The sequence below is a fragment of the Camelus dromedarius genome, chromosome 24 (genome assembly GCF_036321535.1).
Source record: "Camelus dromedarius isolate mCamDro1 chromosome 24, mCamDro1.pat, whole genome shotgun sequence".
Classification (NCBI taxonomy): Eukaryota; Metazoa; Chordata; class Mammalia; order Artiodactyla; family Camelidae; genus Camelus; species Camelus dromedarius.
The window spans coordinates 5,678,297-5,700,498 of NC_087459.1; the positions used below are offsets into that span (position 1 = coordinate 5,678,297).

Below are 22,202 nucleotides of genomic sequence, written 5' to 3' on the forward strand. Positions count from 1 at the left end.
CTGGCCCAAAAATCTGGATACTGAATTCTAATTTTTTTTAGACACTTGGTATCAGCAAACTTTCAGTGTAAATAAACATGTGGTTTGTCCTCGGGTGTATGGTATGCAACACACACACTCATATAGCTGCATGCAGAATTAACACACGGTCCCAAAACGGGCACTTCTGTACCGACAGACAACCTCGCCAAAGATCCTGGCGACTGCAGGCTGCACATTAAAATGATTGAACATCAGTACAAGAGGTTTTAGAATGTGCTGTCAATCCATTCAATGCCTACCAAATTTTTATAACATATCATTCATCTAACGCTCATTTCTGCATAGTTCAATTGACTTCAAACAGGTATGTAATTGTTGGTCTTGAGGGATCAGTGAGGCCATTATTGCTAAATTATCCGCTAGATAGCAAGATGGCATTTCCAAACCCCTTTCAGCGATGGCCACAGGTTCCAAACTAGGCCTTTCTGGCAGACTCTGTAACTCTACTGTACAAGAAATCTGTTAGACAGTCTGTCACAGAGCCACAGATAGGAAATGTACAGCACGCAATGCTTGAAGGAAAAAAAGTCCAACAGACCATGAACTTTTAATGAATGAATTTTAACAGTTTGCAATCTGGTGTGCAGTTTTCAAAGTTTTCCTGCTACAAAGGAACGTGACTCTCGTTTTTCTGTTTTCTGAGACCTGATTTAATTAAAATGACAGAGTGAAAATGCATCTTGCGCTCCTGCGAAAAGAAAACAGGAGGAAAAACACAAACCCTTGCTTATTAGTGTTCTAGACACGGGGTGTGCTTACCTCCCAGTTTGGCAATGGTCTGGGGAAACAGGACACTTAATTCTCATGAAACGCTTGTCTAGCCTGTATCTTGTCACTAAATAGCCCAGGTAATGTAGACATAATCCCATCATGATGCCTGTCTCTTTGGTTTTCTCCTAGGTTTTAATTAAATACAATTATTTAGAATATTATATATAGTAAAATAATGGATTACATGTGTTAAAAATAATTAACAGGAATGGCAATCCTGAAAAGTAGATGTTCTTCAGCCCACTTTACAGATAAGGAAACTGAGATTCACGAAGCTTAAGAAATTGGCCATCATGACTTCCTAGCTCTGGCCCCACCATACTCTCCACTGGAACAAAGGAAGTATTAAAATACATTCGTAGAATAAAGAAAGTATTCCAAAACCCGTGTAAGTCACTAAAGTGCCTCTTGCATAAGAAACTGGTAAAAGTTTAAAATCTATTATTTTAGGAAAATAATATGATTTAAATCAAAGTCCCTGCCTCTTTGAGGTGATGCCCTTGGGAATCTTAATACTGACAAACAGTTCAGAAACTACGAATAATTTTTTAAAGCACCTACTATGTGTAAGATGCTGTATTAGGCGCTGGGGATGACGACTCAAGTGAGCCTTCCCTTCAGAGAGCTCAGAAGCAAGGAGGCGACATAAACTACTGCTATGAGGCTGGGACCATGGGCTTCCCTGACTCCTACCGCACTTTGCTCATCCCATCCTCAGACTCTCTCTGGGTGGTACTGATTGTGATGATGGGTTAGATCACACCCACCCTACTGATCTCAGTGCAATAGCTTCAGCCTAGAGGGAGCTTTTCCTGGAGCGTCAGCTATAGCAACACAGTGATCGACCAGATATCTCCAAGTGGAATCCATAAGCCCCTGTGAGACCATTCAGAAAATCCCTCACCAAACTCATCATTTCTAAAGGCTCATGTCTTATGCTCACTTTCCCCACAGATGCACCCCCATCCACCCTGTCGCTCGCCCCCAGCTGGAAATCTGGAAGTCATTCTGAATTACTCCATTTCCCCCTCACATCTTATGTTCAGTCAGCAGCCCTGGCCATGAGTGTCACCCACCCAGGCCCCTGCTCCATCCCACCTCATCAGAACCTCATCATCTTCTGCCTGGAGTCCATACAACAGCTTCCGGACTTCGCCCGTGCCTTCGGTCTCACTCAAATCCACTTTTCAACTCAGCCCGGAGGAACAAATGGAAACTCTATTCCCCACCTTCAAGCCTCGGTATGACTCCGGGGCTTGCAAAGGACTCAGTCCTTGCTTGTCAGACCATCTCCACGCTGCCTTTTTCGGATTCTGCTGCCTCTAATCTTGCACTTCACCCGCTAGCAAATCCAAGCTTGTTTCTGTCTGTCCCCTGGCTCTCTGCACCCCCTTCACTTCTCTGCACCGCGGACCATGCCTCTTTACCTCTCTGATACTCTCCTCTGATCGTACCTCCTGCCCGGGACACTGCTCTCTGAGTCTCTGAGTGCCTGCGTTCAGGAAAACATGTTCAATCAAGCAGACACCATCCTTGCCCTTGTGAACTTTACAACCTGCCCAGGGGAAACTGTCAAAAACTAGTAAAGAAACGTACACTCGAATTGAATTATGATCCACACTGGGACAGAGACTGAAGAGAGTGCCCTTCACATGACACTTTGTGTCCATCACTGATGCTCAGGACCACTACACCATGCTCTGTGTGTTCACGTATGTCTCTGCCGCCATGCCAGGACCTTCCTGAAGGTCACCACTGTTCAAACAATCCCTTCTGGTTCAAGCTAGAAACATGCATGGGCATTCAAAAAATGTTAAATGAATTAATGGATGGCTGGATGGATGGATGGGTAGATGGGTGAGTGAATCAATGGATGGTAGACGGGTGGGTGGATGAGTAGGTAGACAAATTAAAGAATAAACTAATAAATGAAGGAACATTTTCCCTTATCATTTCAGCTTTATAATCACTGATTAAAACTGTGTCCTTGGTAACAAGTGCATCTTAGAGGCTCTCATCTATAGGCTTGTAAGGACATCCTTACCTGTGGGAGAAACGTTACAGAGCACACTGGGTGTTTTCAAGTATTGTTAAGGTTCCTGCTGACATCCTTGAGAGATTTTCAGAAAGGTCCTTGTGCACTGGAGAGTTGCTAGGGATAAACGCTTCAGAAGGAAAAAGCAAAACAACGCCAAAGCCTCTCGAACAAGACAAGCTTGGCCAAGATGGGGGGGTGGGGAGACCAGCAGCTGAAGGAACTTTGTGGAAAGGAAGGAGCGTTGTGGTTTCTTTCATTTCTGCTCGGCTCGTGGTAGGAGGGAGAAGAGGGCAACGGTGAGGGGCAGGATGGAGGGATCCTCCGGGAGGAAAGGAAAGAAAGGAGGAGGGGAAAAGGGAAGCTTCACACTCCAGCATGAAGTGAAAAGCTCTACGTGAAGTCCAAGCGGCAGTGAAAAAGAATATGAAAAGGAATACACGCATGTACTTGTATGACTGAAACAGCATGCTGTGCACCAGAAATTAACACACTGTAACTGATTATACGTCAATTAGAAAAAAAAAAAAAAGACGAAGCAGCAACACTGGGAGGTGGAAATCGGGAAATCCAGGGACTGGGAACTGGTTGCCAAGCTCCATTCTAAAAACGTGCTAAAGTAGTATTTTCCAGTGCGTCCTCAGAACTGCTAGGCTCTTGTTCCAAATACTGGTTCCCAGAACTCACCTCTGCAATGGAATCTGTGAGGGTGGGGCTCAGCCAGGGGCATGTTGATTAGATTCCAGAGTTCGAGAATCCCTCTTTTGAAAGATTTCCCTCCCCACCACGTCTACCTGATGAAGCAAGATCAGAGAGACAAAAGGGAGGCAGTATTGGAGAGCGTGTCATGGAAACAAAGCCTGGGTGGTTGGGAATTACCAAGAGAAAAGGCAGATGTCACAGAAGACTCATTTCCATGACTTCTGCACAGCTGAGGGGAGGACAGACGTGCTGAGGAGGTTTCCAGAGGAAGGACAGAAGCGTACTGATTTCAAATCAGAAATTCAAATATTCGAGCACAGTCGAGGGTGTGTCCCTCTGCTTTGAGCACCAAAGAAATCTTCTGAGTGGCTACCGCTAAGTCAAACCCTGTCCCCCTGCTCTTCCAACTAGATAGTTCGGCGCTGGACAGCATTAGCCCTTTCTATCATCCAGAAGCTTGTGAGAGACGCTTAGCAGATAATAAGCTTAGGTGCCAAAGAGCTTGGAAACCAAGCCTATGAATTTCGTGGCCAATTTTTGGAAAGTTGCTCTGGCACATGCGGAATCGTCAGCCTTCAGTACTTTCTAGGGATTGACCCCATTGACAGAGAGTCGCCCCACTGGTCATGCATGACCCACCCCTGCCCACCGTGGACGGAGTCAGGCATAGGTGCCGGATGCTGGAGCACATCCCCTGGACTGGGGATGGGAGACAGCTTTCAGTCCATCCTTCTCCAGGGCCTAAAGCTATGAAATGTAAGACTTGGGCTTCGTTCCTGCTAGGTGAAGACAGCCACTCAAAACAAGAGAAAATGAAGCTGACATCAGAGAACTGGAGACAGAGGATCCAACGTGGGGCTGCGGGGAAGCAGTGCACACAGGGGTTGGCAGGTCCCCTCAGGAGCTGGGAGTCCTATTTATCCCCTCACACCTCTTCCATTCCTCTCTTCCCCTCCATCCTGCAAAATCCTGCCTTGTGTGAAAGCAGTGGCATCAGACTTTATTAAGCCTATGCCACTCAATGGCTGCCATCCATCCACTCAACCCCAATCACTCCCTCACGGACATCAGCCGCTGACTCAGTGCTTCGGCTTCATCATGACTCTGCCCTCCCGTATCTTTCTCATCGCTGATTCTTCTACTCCACCTCAGTCACTGACTCCATGGACACATCCTCGACCTCCTCACCAGCTCTGAAATCTGAAGCCTCTCCCTTCCCGGGTATCACCTTCCATCTCCCCAAGCTCATCCTCGCCACGCATCACCACACGTGTCCCACCTCTTTGACGTCTCCCATCCCATGATCCTACCACTCTTTACTGCCCTCCGTAAGTCTTCTCTTTCCTAATTTCTCAGGCCTAAATGCCACAGGCCAGGACATAACCAGTCCCTGGCTCCTGTGGTCCATTTCCTCATTCCCCTCTCAAGTTCTCCTGGACAAACCCCAAAGGTGGGGTAGACCAGCTACCTTCTAGACATTAAATGCCTACTATCTCCCCATCAGCCCCCCTGCCCAGGACTCCCTTCTCTCCTCTCCAGTCTACTTTACACTGCATACTAGCTCTCTCTGCCTCCCCATCAAATTGCTTGCATTTAAAAATGGCCACCTGTGTCCCAAGTTGACACAATGCTTTGATTCAAACCCTTCTGAAGATTGTTCTGATCTTTTCAGTGAAAGTTTTGAGGGGGAAGCAGATTGGCCCAGGGGTCTGGACAACCTGTGAGCTGCCCTTAGAACAGATGCTCATCTTGGGCCACTCGGATGTGTCTGCAAGATGGAAGGCAAGAGCATGGGAAGGGGCGGCTCCCGGAGAAGGGGCGGCTGAGGCAGTACCCAGATAACACGCCTGCACGTCTATGAAATACCGTGGGCTAGAGCTGCTTGTGGGTTGCTTAGCAACTGGAAGTATTTCAGAGCCACACACAAGAGAATAGAGGTTTGGGGAAACAATTTGTCAAGGAATCAGGGAGAGTATATTGCCTTGAGCTTTTCAGTCAACACCATCCCCCTCCCCAAACTGCAGGCTGGATGACCTGGCAGCCAAAGAGGTGCGAGGGCAGGGGCTGAAGGGAGGCAGTGGATGCGGAGGGCTCTCATGCCTCTACAATCTCATCCCTTACCCGGCTGGGCTGTCTCATCAGGGCCTGAGCAGAGGCGCAGCCCAAGGTAAGAGCCACAGTGATGTCTGCCGAGCTCACAGCATGTTAATCACGCCTGTCAGCCTCCCAGGGAAGGAAAGGTTGGCTGTCCTGACAATCTACATTAACGTGGGTGGATGGTGTTTGATTATACCTTCATGACGGCAGTTTCCATTTGCATCTTTCATCAGAGGCTGAAGGATGTGCTATCTGCCCTGACTGCCCATAGTGGCATCCTCCTCGGCAGAACACGGCTGACCTCGGTGAGAACACAGCCTTCAGACTGCAGGGAGGCATCGCCCGGCTGGGGTGGGGCCCAGCTGCCCTTGGGTGCCTGGGTTTTTACAACAGCGTTGTCCTGGAAAGGGGGCTGGATTAGTTTTTATCTGGGGTCAGTCTCAAAGCCACAGAAGCTCTGACTATTCTAAGAGTGCAGAACTGGAAGTCACAGGCAGTAAAGATGCAAAAGGAAGATGCCATTGGCCAATAGTCATCCTCTGGCCATATGACTGGTTGCAAAACCCAGCCAGTATTTACAGATGACCAAGCGAGTGCCACACACGAGGCTAACAACTCCAGACACGGTGGTGAGCGTGGAAGAAGTACTTACGATGCTTGGGGTCCTTGATGGAACAGTCCATGTCTCAGTCACCACTGTGTTGGCTTACATCCAAGCTGAAGCTCTTATACGATGCTCAGTAAATCTCTCTGGATTCTGACCTCCTCATAAGTGAACCAAATAACAGCCTTAACTCAAGGGGTTCTAAGAAGTGACAGAAGGAGGGACAACTGGAAGGAATCAGATGCATTTAGGAAGTCCTAAGGCTACTAAAAACTGAAACTCCCAAGGATCGCAGTCCACTGTCAGACCAGGACAGTCCAGAATTCTTACCTGAACTGACTTAGAAAACTTCACCCAGCATTCTGGTCATTCGCCTAAAGCCAAGAGGCAGTGGCTTGTAGTGGAGAAAAGCATGGCAGTTGGACTTCCCGGGTGGGATTCCAGACCCCACCACTTCCTAGGGGAGCAGCTTAACCGGATCACTTGCTTTCCCAAGCCTCACTCCCCTCATCTGTCAAATGGGGACAATGGTGCGTCTAGCAAAGGTTTGTCTTGGGATCAAACTGAGATAATGCCCCTGTAGCACTGAGCACAGTGTTTGGCATTTATTATGTGCTAGTTTTTAGATGACCAAAAATTATTAGATTGTGGGGTCTTTTTAGAAATGTCTTTCCAACATGGGTTTATCAAAGATGTTGAGTGGAATTTATAAACAGCATGGTCTTTGATGAGATATCAGGATGAACACAAGCTCTCTTCACTGTTTACAATAGACAAGGCATGGAAGCAACCTACATGTCCATCAGTACATGACTAAAGAAGATGTGGTCTATATATACAATGGAATACTACTCAGCCATAAAAAAGAATGAAATAATGTCACTTGCAGAAACATGGATGGACCTGGAGATAGTCATACTAAGTGAAGTAAGCCAGACAAAGACAAATATCATATGATACCACTTATATGCAGAATCTGGAGGAAAAAAGGACACCAATGAGCTTATTTACAAAACAGAGACAGACTCACAGACATATAAGACAAATTTGCAGTTTCCAGGGGAGAAAGGGGGTGGGAAGGGATAAATTGGGAGTTTGAGATTTGCAGATACTAACTACTATATATAAAATAGATAAACAACAAGGTCCTGCTATATAGCACAGGGAACTACATTCAATACCTTGTAATAGCCTATAATGGAAAAGAACATGAAAATATTCTTCTATGTATGTATAACTGTATATATACATATGTGTATGTATAACTGTATATATACATATGTGTATATATACACACATATACACACACATACGTATAACTGAATCACTTTGCTGTACACCAGGAACTAACACAACATTGTAAATCAATTATATTTTAATTTAAAAAAACATCATACATGCACAAGCCAGGGATGCCCCAGGCTGAACAGCACAGGAATCAGATCCAGCCCCTGTTTCCTGACACAACAGCCAAGATCAGGAGGCTGGCAGCTTCCCTGTCCTGTTGGAGGGGTCTCATTTTCATGCCATCTACAGAGGTGGCTGGCGTGGGTCTTCAGGAGAAGATGACTTCTGGCAAACCTAAAAAATGGGGCTGAAGCAGCAAGGATGAATTGTGAATTTTTTTTTTTTTTAAATGATCGACGTAGGTGCTGAGGACAGTGACCAAGCAAAACTCACAACGAAGCAAAAACAAGGCACAAAACACAACGTGGGCTTGGATGCTGCCAACAAAATGAGTTGAACCGAAATATGTTCTCTGGGCTTTGTTCTGCACAGACACCCTTAAAAAATAAAACTCATTTAGCTTAAATTAATAAAACTGAATAAAGTTGGTGCAGGTCAGTGGGGAATTACTGAGGCATGTGATGGAAGAGGCTCTGGGCAATCATTCCTGTTATAAGAGTGAAAACAGCCTGTCCCTTCACGGACACAGCCTGGGTGATGTATCTCCTCCCAAAATAGTGTCTGTGCCAAAAGATGAGAAGAAACGATCGCCTATTAATTTGGCTTTTAAGTCCAGATGAAGATCCTTGAAAATAGCCAAAGAGCCAAAAATACTGAGTAACTCCACATCCTAGTCACTGTTTCTTCTCTCTATATATAGAGACTCAAAAATAGACATCTCTGATTCTGGGGCTTGCAGGACTGAAGCATGATGATCGCCAGCGACTGGAGAGAAGATGTATAATAAATCCCCCACCACGTTGTCAGTTTGCTTAAATGCCACCACCTCTGCCAGCTTCCTCAACAAAGGGGACCCTTCCCGTTATCCTAATCTGTTCGACGTGCATGTGCGGTTCTGTGTCTGTTTTCGTATTTATTGAGCTGCTACCATCTCTCAGATGTTGTGCTCCATTCAGACGACATGAGTTATCAAGTCTGTCCTCATGCAGCTTACAGTCTAATAGAAGTGATGACCAGAAAAAAAAAATCAATTCATAAGTTGATTGCAATTACGGTAAGTGCTGAGAGGAAACTGGCTGTGGGCGTGGAAATCCTGCCCCCTCCCAACCCATCCCAAGAAAATAACATTCAAACTTGGACCGATTTGGTACATAGAACTTGGCAAGTTTTTTGTTTTGTTAAGTCAATAAAAACATGTAGGATTTAGAATATGTTTTTCAATAACTGTAATTCTGCATCATGTAAGAGGGAATTAAATGTCTGTTTTCCTGAGCAAGATGTCAGGGAAGGGCAGTAGGCTGCATCTTCCAGACACTCAGGAGTTTATGGCTATGGGTGGCATGAAATACTCTAACAGGCAGAAGGCGTAGAAAGAGGAAAGTAATTTCTCTAGCAATTCGAGATAATGTATTACCGTTCCGACAGCCACTTTTAATTAGGGTAGGGCTTGCATTCCCCTGGTCAATACCACTCTTAAAACAGGTATAACATTTATTTAACTTTACTGACCTGCATTTATCTTTCTAACCAGAAGAGAAAGTGCTTATTTCTTTTTTAAAGCATCTGCCACATTTTCATGCTCTCGTCATGTGTTTCCAAGAGTCAAAGGGAGTTTCTCTGAGGTGCATGGAAAATGGAGTCCACAGGGGAAGAGAGAAAGCAGAATTTAGCCATTGCTTGTTTGCTTCTGGCATCTCCTCCAAGAGAATGACCCCAAGACAACAAAGAAGAGAATGGAAATCACCCTACGGGAAGTGAAGTTCAGGGCTGGGAAGATGGTGGCAAGAGAAGGAGTGGTCTGTGTCATAAATAAACCATAAATTTAGGCAACAGTGGGATTAGTTAGATGGTGCATGTGAGATAAAACCCTCTCCTGTCTGCCCACCATCAGCCGCACGGGCACCATCTCCTACTGTGATTACAGTTAATAATCTGGACCCAGACCAACCACACCCAAGATGCCATAAAATCTCGTAAACATTATGATTGTAGAATTAGATGTAATGCCTTGCTAGCAGTTGTAGGTGGGAGGAGAGAAGGAAAGCACTTGGAAATGGGTCAATGGCTAAAATTTATCAAGGGGGAGGCGTGGATGTTTCCCACAACGAAGGGATAAACGCAACGCCATATGCCTGTATCCAGCAGACTGCTCATGGCTGGCTTGAAACCACCAGGAACAAGTGAAGGTGATCTTTAGGAGGTTAGCATGGGTTCACCAGGGGGAAAAAACAAAAAAAAAAAAAGTGATGACAAGTAAATTCCCTTCTATTTCATTAAAGTCCTAGACGGCTGGGCTGAGTAAGGCTGTAGACTGAGCACAGTATGACGTTGAGGTAACTGTGAGAAGATGAGGAGTGTGGGCTATATGTAGACTCACAGCTGATTCATCAATTTCTCCCAAGCGTGTTAATAAACGGGGAATCTGTGCACACATGCAGCAAGATGCGTAAGCTCCCTCGAAGCAGGTCTTATGTTTTAATGAATCATTTAATCTCCTGGGTTGCCTTGCCCAGAGTAACTTAGTAAACACCAAATGGGGGATCATCAGCCACAATTTGTTGGAAGAGGATAATTAATTGGAATAACATGTGTAGACATCCTCTAAAAAGCATAGAACACTTCGACACAAGCCATGGGCTATGAGAAAGCCGAGTCAGAGTCCCTCTCTGCTTGAACATTTTCAGCAACGATGGAAAGGAGGACCTGAGAGATGTGCTTATCAAATTTGCAGACGGCACAGACCATCGCAGGCAGAGAGGTAAAATCATGAGTCAAAATGGTATTTATAGACTAAGAATGGGCTACTTTGGTAGCTGCTTCCCACGTGCTGGACACTGAGCTGCGTGCGTTACATACATCAGCTGATTAAGTTAAAGGAGTTAATGTTCCGTTCACATATCAAGGTTTTCCTTAGTGTCAGGCTGAGGAAACCAACCTACAGGAAGTGATGTTGGGGGTGGGGAGAAGTCCTGGTCTGGGTGGTAAATAAATCATAGATTTATGTAACATTGGAATTGTTATGTAACATTGGATACATAGCACAGTCCAGGTAAGTCTATCTACTATTTCACTACTGTCTGTCATGTAGGGACCAGCTACTCATTAAAATGAATAATCTGTACCCAGATCAGTCTGACTCTCTCAGGCACGTGAGACAAAATGACGAAGCGGGTCTATCTGCAGGACAGCTAAGGAGCCTTGACAGCCATCGGAGAGGGGGAGGTGGGTGGGGAACCCAAACCAGTAAGAAAGCCTTGGCCACTGGAGGTGTGGGGGGCAGAGTAATGGTACCTCCTCCCCAAAGACGTCTGCCTCCTAATGCCTGGGACCCGTCACTCCACTACCTTTTATGGCCAAAGCGACTTCATAGATGTAATTAAATTAAAGGTTTTGAGATGGCGAGATTAGACTGGATTATCTAGGCGAATGCCATGTGTTCAGGGGTGTGCGTAGAAGAGGTCCAGGACGGAGAAAAAGGAGGCGGGAGGATGGAGAGATGCACTTTGAGGGTTGAGGAAGGGGTCGTGAGCCAAGGAGCAATGGCAAACTCTAGAAACTGGAAAAGGCAAGAAACTGGATTCTCCCCTGAAGCTTCCAGAAGAAATACAGCCCGGCTAACACCTCAGTTTCAGCTCCAGAAGATTTCTTTCCGCCTTCTGATCTCCAGAACCACAAGATAATAAATTATTATTGCCTTAAGCTGCAGAGTTTGTGGTCACTGGTGACAACAGCGACTGGAAGCCAGGACAGGAGGAGGGGGGAGTTCTGAGCACAGCAGGCCGCTCTCACTCACAGACTGGCCTTCCGGCCGCACCACGTGGTGGTCACGTCTGAGCCCCATGAGGAAGGGGGAGGGGGAAGGGGAGGTGGGAGCCGTGGTGTCGTGTCTGGTGGAAGGAATATCTGAAACAGTCTTCATGTTTATGAAGCATACGGCTATAGGCAAAAAGGAGTTTCCCAACCTCTCACTCTTCACTCTTGTCTTCATCTCTGACTCCCCACCTACTCTGCCAGCCAAGCCCGTCCACTGCGTCTCCACAAAACCTGCACGTCTCACTGCATCCATTGCCCCACTGGGGACCAAGCCACCATCACCTCCCACCTGAACTGTGGCAACGGCTCCCAACCGAATTCCCTGCTTCTGTCTTAGGCCTCTTCTCTCTTCTCAAAACAACAGCCAGAGGGCTCTCATTACACACGTGAGATCAAGCCACGTCTCAGTAAATACTATGCTCATTGAAGATTCCAGGACACGAGCTTCCAGGTAATGATGGTGATGGTGATGATGATGATGGAGGAAAATTTACTGAATTCTAAGCATCAAGCACATTTCTAAGCACTTCCCTACATTAACTCCTGAAATCCTCACAACTCTATAAATGACTAGTATTAACTCCAATTTACCGATGAGAAAACTAGTGGGCTAGAGGCTCAAATCCCGATGACAGGTGGCTTCCCGTCACATCCAGACTAAATGCCCAAGTGCCCCTATTTGCCCTCTGACCTCACCTTTCCTACTCACTTCCCTTCAAATCCTGCTTCTCAGCCTCCAGCATCCCTGACACCTGTTCGCAGACTTCTCTGATCCCTGCCTACTCACACGATGCTTAGCGTAAGACCCAATCAGGCTGCTGTATGTCCTGGACTCAATCCTGGCCGGGACTATCATTACAGGTCTCACCAATACTCTTACAAATATGCTTTTTCTTCCTCTTCTATGACTTTGCACAAGCCTCAGAAGGCGTACCTTTCCCTATCTCCTCTGTCAGTTGGCCCAGTACCCTGAATAGAATTGGGCATCACTCTTGATTCTCACTGTATCTCTATCCATAGAACCCTCCATTCTTCCTGCCAATTTTATTCAGAAACATCCGCTCCTCTCCGCAAAAACCACCACCCTTAACTCAATTCAAACGCCATTTTTCCACAGCAAGGCCACCATAACAGCTTCCTACCCAGTCTCCTCCCTCTGCTTCCACCCGCATCATCCATGGTGCATCAGAGAAAACTTTCTCAAATGCAAGCCGAGCTTTGTTGATGAGCTAGGTCTCAACAATTCTCTTTCACGTACCGGGTGAAGTCCAAGCTTCCCCCATGACCTTTCCGCTACCTGTCTAGTTCCCTCTTCCACCTGCCCTTACTCTGCACAGGTCAGCAGAACTGGCGGCTCCCAACGCACCCGCGGTTTCCTGCCTCTGTTCCCCTCCACGCATGGTTCCTCCTGCCTCTCACGTCTTCCCTCCTTCTCTCTTCCCCACGCTACTACACTCCATTTGCCTGGAGACCTTCTCTTTCTGCAAAGCTCTCCTCAGGCATTACCTGTTCCATAAAGCATCCCCAAGCTCTCTCCCACTGACAGCGTTAATCCCTCCTTCCTTTGTACACATTTTGATCTGTGACATTTGTACATCAAAGCACGCTGTAACTGCCTGTTCGCATCTGTCTCTCCTAATAGAGTTTGAGACGCCAAGAGTAAGGGTCAAGTCTCATTTTTTTTTTTTTTTTTGCATTTCTTGACACACAGCACAGTGCTGAGAAACTTAAGTAGCACACAGTAGGCACTGAAATAATCCTTAGTGAACAATGAACAAATACATGAATGCATGCATGTGAATGAAGAATTGTCTGTATGCTCTTGAGAAAACACCAGGACCTACAGGTGGACTCTATAGAGAAGCAAATACTGAGGAAATATGAGACATCACTTGCCAACCATACAGGTATTCAGAAAGGGAAGAGGCTGGCCCCTAGGGTCCACCACGGAGCCCCAAATCCCAGGGGCCAGGCCAGGATCCCAGGGCTGTGTGGAAGTCTGACCCCAACTTTCTGCAACTTCATCAGGACTTTCTTTTCCACCTTCCACAGAAGCTCTCCCCAGGGATTCATTTTAAACATTTGGAATTACCTTAATGATATTTAAAACCCAGTACCAAACATAGTTGGCAATCCAAGAGATTGCTACCATTTTTCATAACCAGTCATTGAATAAGCTCCTTAATAACACACCCCCCGAACATAAGCATGTCTGCAAACCTCGCGAGGGCCATGCATCTTGCTGTTCTAGGTGAGATGCGCAGAGCAGGTGCGCCTCGCCGAACGTGTGCATCCCAGACCAGACTGCGTGCGTGCCGTGTCCATAAACCAAATCACATTTCCAACGCGCTGGGACCTAAGAGCAGTCTTTATTGCAGGATGTTCTGATAAAGCTAATAAATCTCGCGTAAGGTAAGTAATTGCAGCCCAATTTGTGTGTTGAATTAATGCAGGCTTCAGATGTTCAAACTGACTTAAAAATAGAAGCTTCTGTATTCTATAGAACAAAGAGGGTTATATCAAGGAACTATGTACACATGGAGATACATTTTTTAAAAATTTCTGCAGCTCAGCGACAGTTCTTCTCATTTTAGAGTTTAGGACCTGAGCAGCTTCCAGGTAACAGTAGCAATGGTGGTGGTGGTGATGATGATAGCAAATTTATGGTGAAGTATGTGTTAAGCATTTGACATATATCAACTCCTGGAAGCATCGTAACAAACCTATAAAGTAGGAGAATTGCTCCCATTTTACAGATGATAAAACTGAGGCACAGAACACATAACTGACTTAATCTCACAGAACATGCCTCTGTTATACAGAATAAGAAATTGCTACAGCGAGGAACTATACACGCACACACATGTATTTAAGCAAGGAGCTCAGAAAAGGTTATTCTCATTGAACAGTTCAGGACATGAGCTTCCAGATAATAATACAACAATAATAGCAGCAAATTTATTGAATGGTAATTATGTATCAGTTATGTTTCTGAGCATGTTCATATGGTACCTCCTGAAATCCTCAGAACAACCCTATCAATTACCAGCATTACCCACTCCGCACTTTACAGATGAGAGTGATTTATTCCAGGTCACACAGCTGGGAAAGGGTGCACACGAGGGCCTACAGTCAGGCTACGTGGCTCCAGGGTCTGTGCCTTAAATCCTTACACCATCGCAGTGAGAAAATTGGTTGCAAAAAGAAAAATACTTTACTGGGCAGCTCCACCCTCTCCTGAACATCTGTCATTATTTGCAGCAAGTTGTGAAGGTGAACTTGAGCGCATTTGGCACAAATGAGTGACGTCCGTGTCAATACAGGAGCCCCTCTCTCGGCCCCGGCTTCTCCATTCCAGCAGGCTGACTCTTGGTCGGCCCGTCCAGTTCCCGCAACTTTCGTCACATGAAATACTCCAAAGGAGGCCGTGCTGGGTGTTCACGGCGGCTCCTGGCGCTGCTGCCCATACTTCAGCCACGTGTGGAACATCTCCTACGGGCAGAAGCCTGGAGTTCTCAATGACAAGGAGAAGGCTGTAAATGTAAGCTGATGGTGAGATAATGAAGAAATACTCTGGTCGGCTTTTCTCACCTGGAGTCCTCAGGAAACCTGCCAGGAGGGCGGACGCACCTCCCATCCGCCAGGGCCCATTCATCAGTGCAGCCAGACCTTCCCTGGATAGGATTCAATAGGGAAATACTCTGCTTCCAAAGATTTATGGAAAAGTCTCCTTCCTCATTGTTATCAGGATTCCATGTCATTCTGCAGCCTATCAACTCCTCCAAAGCTTGCAGCATCAGCAGAGCTAATCTGCAATTTAACCAGGCTATCTGAAGTTCACCCCACCGTCTGCCTTGGAATCATGGAAACTCAATCACTAAGTGAGAAAGAGAAATTGAAAAGCCAAAATCACGTCCGAGAGTTGGTGTAGGGATGTCCACGGAAGGGCCGTGGAGACGGCCACGGGACCCCCAGATGCTCCGGAGGCTTAGACGGCCCCCCACCCCACCCTGGAGGGCAGACCCCAGAGTCCGAGCAGAAATCCTCCCGGAGGTGGAGACTGGCTGGTCCCATTCTCCTTTGTTCACCTCTCTGAGGTGATCAGGCACGTTTGGAATCCCAGAAGGGCTCTTTCAGATGGATTCTCAGTCTCAGCGTGTGTTTGTGGGTGGAGGGGCGCGATTCCCCCCTTCAAAACCTACCCTGGTTTCTCTAGCTCCGAGACCCTCCTTCTCCTCCTCCCCCCACTCCTCCCATCCCTCCATGTCCCTCCATGTCTCTGTTCCACCCCCTTCCCTCTTTTGTCCCCACCTTTGCTCTCTCAACCTCTCCCTCTCTGCCCATCTCTCACTCCCTCTGCCCCTGCTTTCTCTCCATCCTCCCTTCTCCTTGACCACCTGTCTTGCCTTCTTGTATGTGCCTTTCTCATGAAGAGAAAGAGAGGAGACAGCTAGCCACAATAGGAACTAAAACACAACTGCAGAGGCCAACAGATTCTAAGAACCAGCAACAGGAAGTGTAGGAAAGATACAGTGGTGGCCGGGGGCTGGTGGGGTGGGCAGGGAGTGACCATTTAGTGGGAAGGGAGCCTCCTTTTGGAAGGTGACTGTACTAAATGTCACACTGTTCTTACACCAAAAGGATTTTCTTAACAACAACAGCAAAGATAATGCTGGAGAGAACCCCTTGTGTGAGACGGAAACCTGTCTGTCTTCCCCGGGGAGCAGAAGCTGTGGGGGACAGTGTCTCCCCTAGCTCCCAGCACCCATCCTCCAAGACACAGCACAGACACTGCCTCAAGCCAAGCCAGCCAGGGCGCCCGAGGACATTCTGGGAGATCAGAGTGGGTGGGACAGAAAGCAAATTTAAAACTACACCCAACCCTCAGTGTAATTGCAGCGTTCAGGAGAGGGCGTTCACTCCAGCAAGAGCATTTAAATGAGAAAATGACGATTTCAGAATATTCCTCTTCCAACTCGGCCACTGACACTTAAAGAGGGAGCCAAATGCTACCTCCTCCAGACTCCTTGCTCCCTGACCCGACCTGCCTTCCTCTCTGCATTTGACACAAAGCATTCTTACCGCCTCTCCAACCTAAAAAGAGACCCTGGACAGAAAGCCCTGGCTTAGCTACCTCCTCGAATTTCAGCTTCATGTTTTAAAAAAGAGTCTTTTTTCAGATAATTATGTCATTTCACTCCCACTGTAAAAGTTATATATTTATATATATATAAATTGTGGAGGACTGAGGAGAGATATTTAATAACACAGGGAAGTTATTAGACTCATCCGTAATTGCAATACCTAAGGGATAACACTTAATATTGCAGAGGCTTCTTTTTTGTATTCGATTTTGAATCTTGACTTAGATGCAGAGCAACATAAATATCTATAAATAGCCTTTTTAAAGTAGAAACGGGATCACACTGCAAACAGCATTGTGCTACTTGTTTGTTTGTTTCCATTTAACAGTGTCCCGGGAACATTTTTCCATCTCATTAAACATTGTCCTAAGGCATCATTTATAATGGCTGCAAGGTCGTTTCATCACCCAAGTAAAGGAAATGTAATTTGTTTCTCCAAATCGCTACTGTTGAACACTTAGGTTGTTTAAATTTTTTTTTAACACCATAAACAACACTGCCATAAACATCTCTGTAGGTACAAAGTTACAGTCCCCTGTCCCCCATCCATACACACACCTCTTGAGATACCCCAGTGTACCAGGGTTTCTCAACTTGGGCACTGGTGACATTTGAAGCTGGGAATGTTTTGTGATAAGAGGCCGCCCTGTGCACTGTGGGGTGTTTAACGGCATCCCTGGCCTCCACCTGTTAGGTACCAGCTGCATCCCCCGCCACACCACTGTGATACCGGAACTGTCCAGTACGTTGCCCAGTGTCCCCTGGGGTATGATCGCCTCACGGTGAGAGCCACTGGGTTATAAAAATGCACTTGCAAACACTGGCTGGAATGAGATGCAAGTCTCAACACCTTTTGATACCTGACCTCTAAAACATACCACTCCACCAAGGTGGGGAGAGCATATACCCTCTCCTCACCCCAGAACCTCCCACATGGACACTTGGCCCAAATATACACCTGTTTCCCAGTCCTTAAGACCCCTGTTCCCAGCTCGCTTTGTGTTACTAAGTGTGGGTCCCTCAATGTGGCTCCTTATGTGACCTCCTTTCTGATTTTCCTGTGGACTCATGACCTTCCTACAGCCATGGAGTGGTCTTAGCTGACCTTTCACCCCACGGCTGGTGTTCCTGGACAGGCCAGTCTCCTCCAGTGCACCTCCTGCATCAGCACCTGTCCTTTCCCTGTGTCTCATTTCCCACCTTTATTTCCACCTCCCCTCCCCACCCTGGTGGCAAGAAGCCCTACCTCTTACAGGGATGATGGCGAGATTTAGTATCAGACTCTTAAAAAGCATCTCTGCGGCCTACAGAAGGCAGAGTGTTGGTCAGAAACATGTGACAGATACTCACGTTATCATCCGAGAAAAGTGGGTAGGGAGAGGTGAGACAGAAGAAAAGTAAATGTCAGTGACTTGAGAGAGGAAAAAGGAGATGAATGGAGAGGTCTCAGTCCCCAGCACCAAGAGCATGGGATGCGGGCACTGGTCTGTTGGATGGGGTTTGTGATCCGGGGAGAGGTTGGGTAATAGGTGCCAGCGTCTGGCTTGGTTTGCAGTGTAAAACTCTGGCCCAGGAATAAATCACGGCTAAGATAAACCTATACATTGAAAAGACATATAGAGACATCTCTCTCTGATGATTAGTGTTTTGCCCTAGTCAATTTTTCGATACCTAAAGCTTCCAGGTTTCCTTCTGTACCAGGGGCTATCATGGCAACACCAGGAGGCAGACGCTCACAGAACGCAGTATTATTCCCCCGTTATGCAAAATACATTTGAGCCACCTCTGTGCCCACGACCATAATGAATGTGTTCAAGTTTGCTGGAAATCTTGTTAAAATGTACATTTCCTTCCTGCTAAGAAGCATTCCCCTGACAACAAAACTCTGATTCAAAATTCATAACCTCCTTAAAAGCAGAACCTCTTTGAACACAACCATATAGCCCTCAGATGCGCAAACGTGTTCGTGGTACCCTAACACATTTTCCTCCTTCGTCATACAATTGGTCAGATTTTCCTTGCTTCCAATCAACAGTCTACAGAGGACTCCAGGCTCCCTTTCCCAGAGAGAACAGCTGGAGATGGAGGAACGGAGATGGGAGAAACCCCCCTCCCCTCCCTGAAGAGGACGCGCTGGGAACCAATGCAGCGGGGCGGCCGGGGAATTGCAAAAAATGACATCATCACAGCTCTGGGCTTCTCCTGTTTACCCCTATGTTCATTTATCTTCAAGTCTGCTGACACCCAGCCTTCATCTGAATGACTTACAAATTGAAGTATAAATTATATTTTCTATTGCCTAGCAATTAGCCATTAAGGAACAGTACAATCAAAATACAAAGACAGAAGACATCCGCACTACAACAAGGGACCACTGGAAGGAAGAATTCTCCAACCCTCCAGGCTTCGGGCTTAAAGAAAGTGCCCCTGAATGCAGGTCTAGCCTTTTAAAGTGACGACACTATTTAGTCCACGCACCATCTCAGCTTCGCCCCTTGCATAAAGCGCTCGGAGAACGCCAAATCCATCTTCTTCCCTTCCTCCAAGCTTCGCCTCTCAGTCATTTCTCTGGTCTGTGCAGTAATACTGGTTCAGAGGCTGTCAATTGTGCGCGCGAATGGCGATGAAATAATTAGGAACACAAGGTGGAGACTCTCCTGTGAGCAAAGTCCAATACACTAAAAATGGGGAATGTGATAAACTCGGGCTGTTGGTGGCATTACCTATAATAAGGACCATCCTTCAAGCTGCAAGCTAGTTTTCCAGCCTCGGTCTTTTATCCTGATGTTGTTTTTGGGTTTTCTGGTTTTTTTTTTTTTTTTAATCCGTCTTTAATGTGGAACATTTTCCAGCTTAACATCTCATCAAAAGACTGCATTTCCTTTGTTCATCCTTGATTTGAAAACAGTAATTCTTTAATTTGCTTATCCTCACTGTAAAAATAATACATGCTCATCACAGAAAATGTTGAAAGCATCAACATGTATAAAGAAGGAGGGGGAAAAAGAAAAACTCTCATCATCAAATCACCCAGAGGCAATCACTGCCACAAACTTTGCGGTAGTTCCCATCTTGGCGACTACGCATTTTTAACATATATGAGAAATTACCGTCTGTGTAATTTTGCTGAAGATACGTTTTTTTGTTAAACTGCTGAAGAGAAAGGGAGCAAATGCTCCTGTTCATTGATTACACCTCGTTGAAGCTGGCGTGCCAATGGGAGGGAAGGACAGAGGGGATTTATGTGATTAATCTGAAATGAAGATTAAAATCATTGTGAGCTGCAAAACAGGGAAATTAAGTGATTGTCACAAACAACCTGAAACAGCTCAGTGGGATCCATTAAGAGTTTTAACAGCCCGGTGAAATCTACCATCTACTTGACAGCCCTGAAGAGGGAGGGGTAGAGAAGAAAGCTGCATCTCTACCTTGATTCTCTCTGTCTGCACATTAAACAAGCAAACTTTTTTCTTTTTTTTAACTGATTGATGGTCAAAGAAAGCTGAACTGACCTCCACCTTCAATTAACTCAGTTTGAGATCATGCCTATACCCGGCAGTTTGTCTTCATAATCGGAGATAATAAGAGTTTTAAAGGCTCAACAAGGCAAAAATCGGTGTCTGTGCGCTGTGTGCAAAAGAGAGGACGAGGCTGGGAAGCGCCGTGTCATCTATGAAGGATGAGAAGGATGTGATCCCCGCAGCTACCCCAGATGCACAGGTGCGCTCTCGCTCCCAACGTAGGCGGGAGAGCATCAATCTGAATGTTTCCTGAAATGATACTGGCATGGGGCCCACATCAGCTCAAGTCTCCAGTAGCTTCCTCGCTCAGGACTTTGGTTCCAGAAATTTGGTAGAAAGAGACTTGAACTGACTTTTTCTTCTTCCCCTTCTTTGTTTCTTCCCGACCCCTTTCCTTGTCCCTCTATCCCTTCAATGTTCACTGAGTGGCCACCATGGAGAGGTACAGGGAAGGAACTGACAGGTAGATAGGTAGGTTTTATAAAAGAGGCAGAGGGGCCATGACTTACTTATAATACCAAAGCACAGGGCTTGGGAGGGGTAAGAAAATCATGGAGTGCTTCAAGGAGGAGGGAATGCCGGGTCTTGCAAAAGAAGTCAAAGCTCGGGTTAGAATTTAAAAAGTTGAAGGTTTAGAAGAAAGTTCAGAAATTTTAAGAACCATTCCCTGGGACTGAAAAGAGATGACTAGATCCTTGCAAAGACAACCCTGAGGATGGAAGAAACACTGCCCAGGTTGGGGAGAGATGGTCACAGTGAAAGTTCTGCAAATGGTCTTTGGTTCTGGGAGAGGAAGGGTCTAGGCACATAGCCTTTCCTCCAACATTACGACCTTTCTGGTCCCCAGAGAATGCAGTGCAATCATTTTACTACACACAGCTCCTTCCTGGTCTTCAGGTGATGCTCAAGGACAAAACTCCAGCAAGGACAAGCTTATCAAACTTTCAGAGAGACAACTGACTGTCCCAAACCACAGACGATGTGAATTCCAGTCCCCCCTCGGAGAACATCAGAATGAGCTCCCATTTCTCCTCCTGCTTTCCTGCCCACAGATTTTCAGACAGCTTCCCCCAAAGAGCAGCTCCTAATAGTTTTCCTTAGTCCTTGAAGTCTCCTTAAGAGATACCATTCTTTCTCCGTGGCTGTAAAGAGAATGGTTTAGTAAAATGACTCCAAGGCAGGCTGCCTGGGTTTATATCCAGACTCAGCCACTCACTAGCCAAACTGGGGCATGCTGTGTGTTCTCTCCACGCCTCCATCATCCAACTGCAGAATGGAGAAAGTGCGGGTGCTTCCCTCGTGAAGTTAACGATGTGACGCTTGACTGTGCCCAGTAAGTCTTCAGCCAGCATCAGTTATCACTGCGACCTAGAAATGGGCTCCCTCTCATTACAAGGGCCAAAGGGAGCTCGTTGGGTCCAGTGTGATCTGTTTTAGGCTTTGGCCTGTGGTCCTTACTTAACTTTGATCATTCATTCATTCACCTGTCAAGTATTTTCTGAGCATCTCCTAAAGATTAGGTATTATTGATACAACTTCCTCAAGGGGAAAAAGACAAACATCTTTTCTTACAAGAAGTTTTGTTTTCTGTGTGCCTATCATCAAACTCAAGAAAGTAGCAGGGAAGCAGACTAAAAACCCATTCTCTTTATTGAGAAGTCAAATAAACAGATCTATGTTTGGTGAACTGAAGCTCTTATTTGATCAAATATAAAGATAGAATCAGTGGAGAGGCCGGGCAGAAAGAAAAGACAGAAGATTCAACAATGACTTTGGAGTCAGAAGGAGAATGATTTGCAGAAATGTAAAGTGAGGGACAACCACATAAATGATCATCACAGAATATGCACAGAAAGGCACTGTTAGCAACGACGTCCTGAGGCAAGTGGCAACCCCACCCATTGGAAACCCATCATTACTTCCTCAGTCATATCAATACTTAAAACCTAGGGAAACTAACTTGGGTCCAAAGTCAGTTATTACCAGCACTGAACCTGTGCATTATAAGTAAATTTCAGAAGGATGACAACGGTGGGCATTAAAATTCGGCAGCAGAACAAGGCACT

At 46.2% G+C, this 22,202-nt stretch overlaps 1 protein-coding gene across 11 annotated transcripts in view; it reads right to left on the bottom strand.

Moving 5' to 3' along the window:
* RBFOX1 (RNA binding fox-1 homolog 1) overlaps positions 1–22,202 on the bottom strand; it is a 1,985,071-nt gene that overhangs the window by 1,059,911 nt on the left and 902,958 nt on the right. The gene's annotated exons all lie outside the window — the stretch shown is intronic.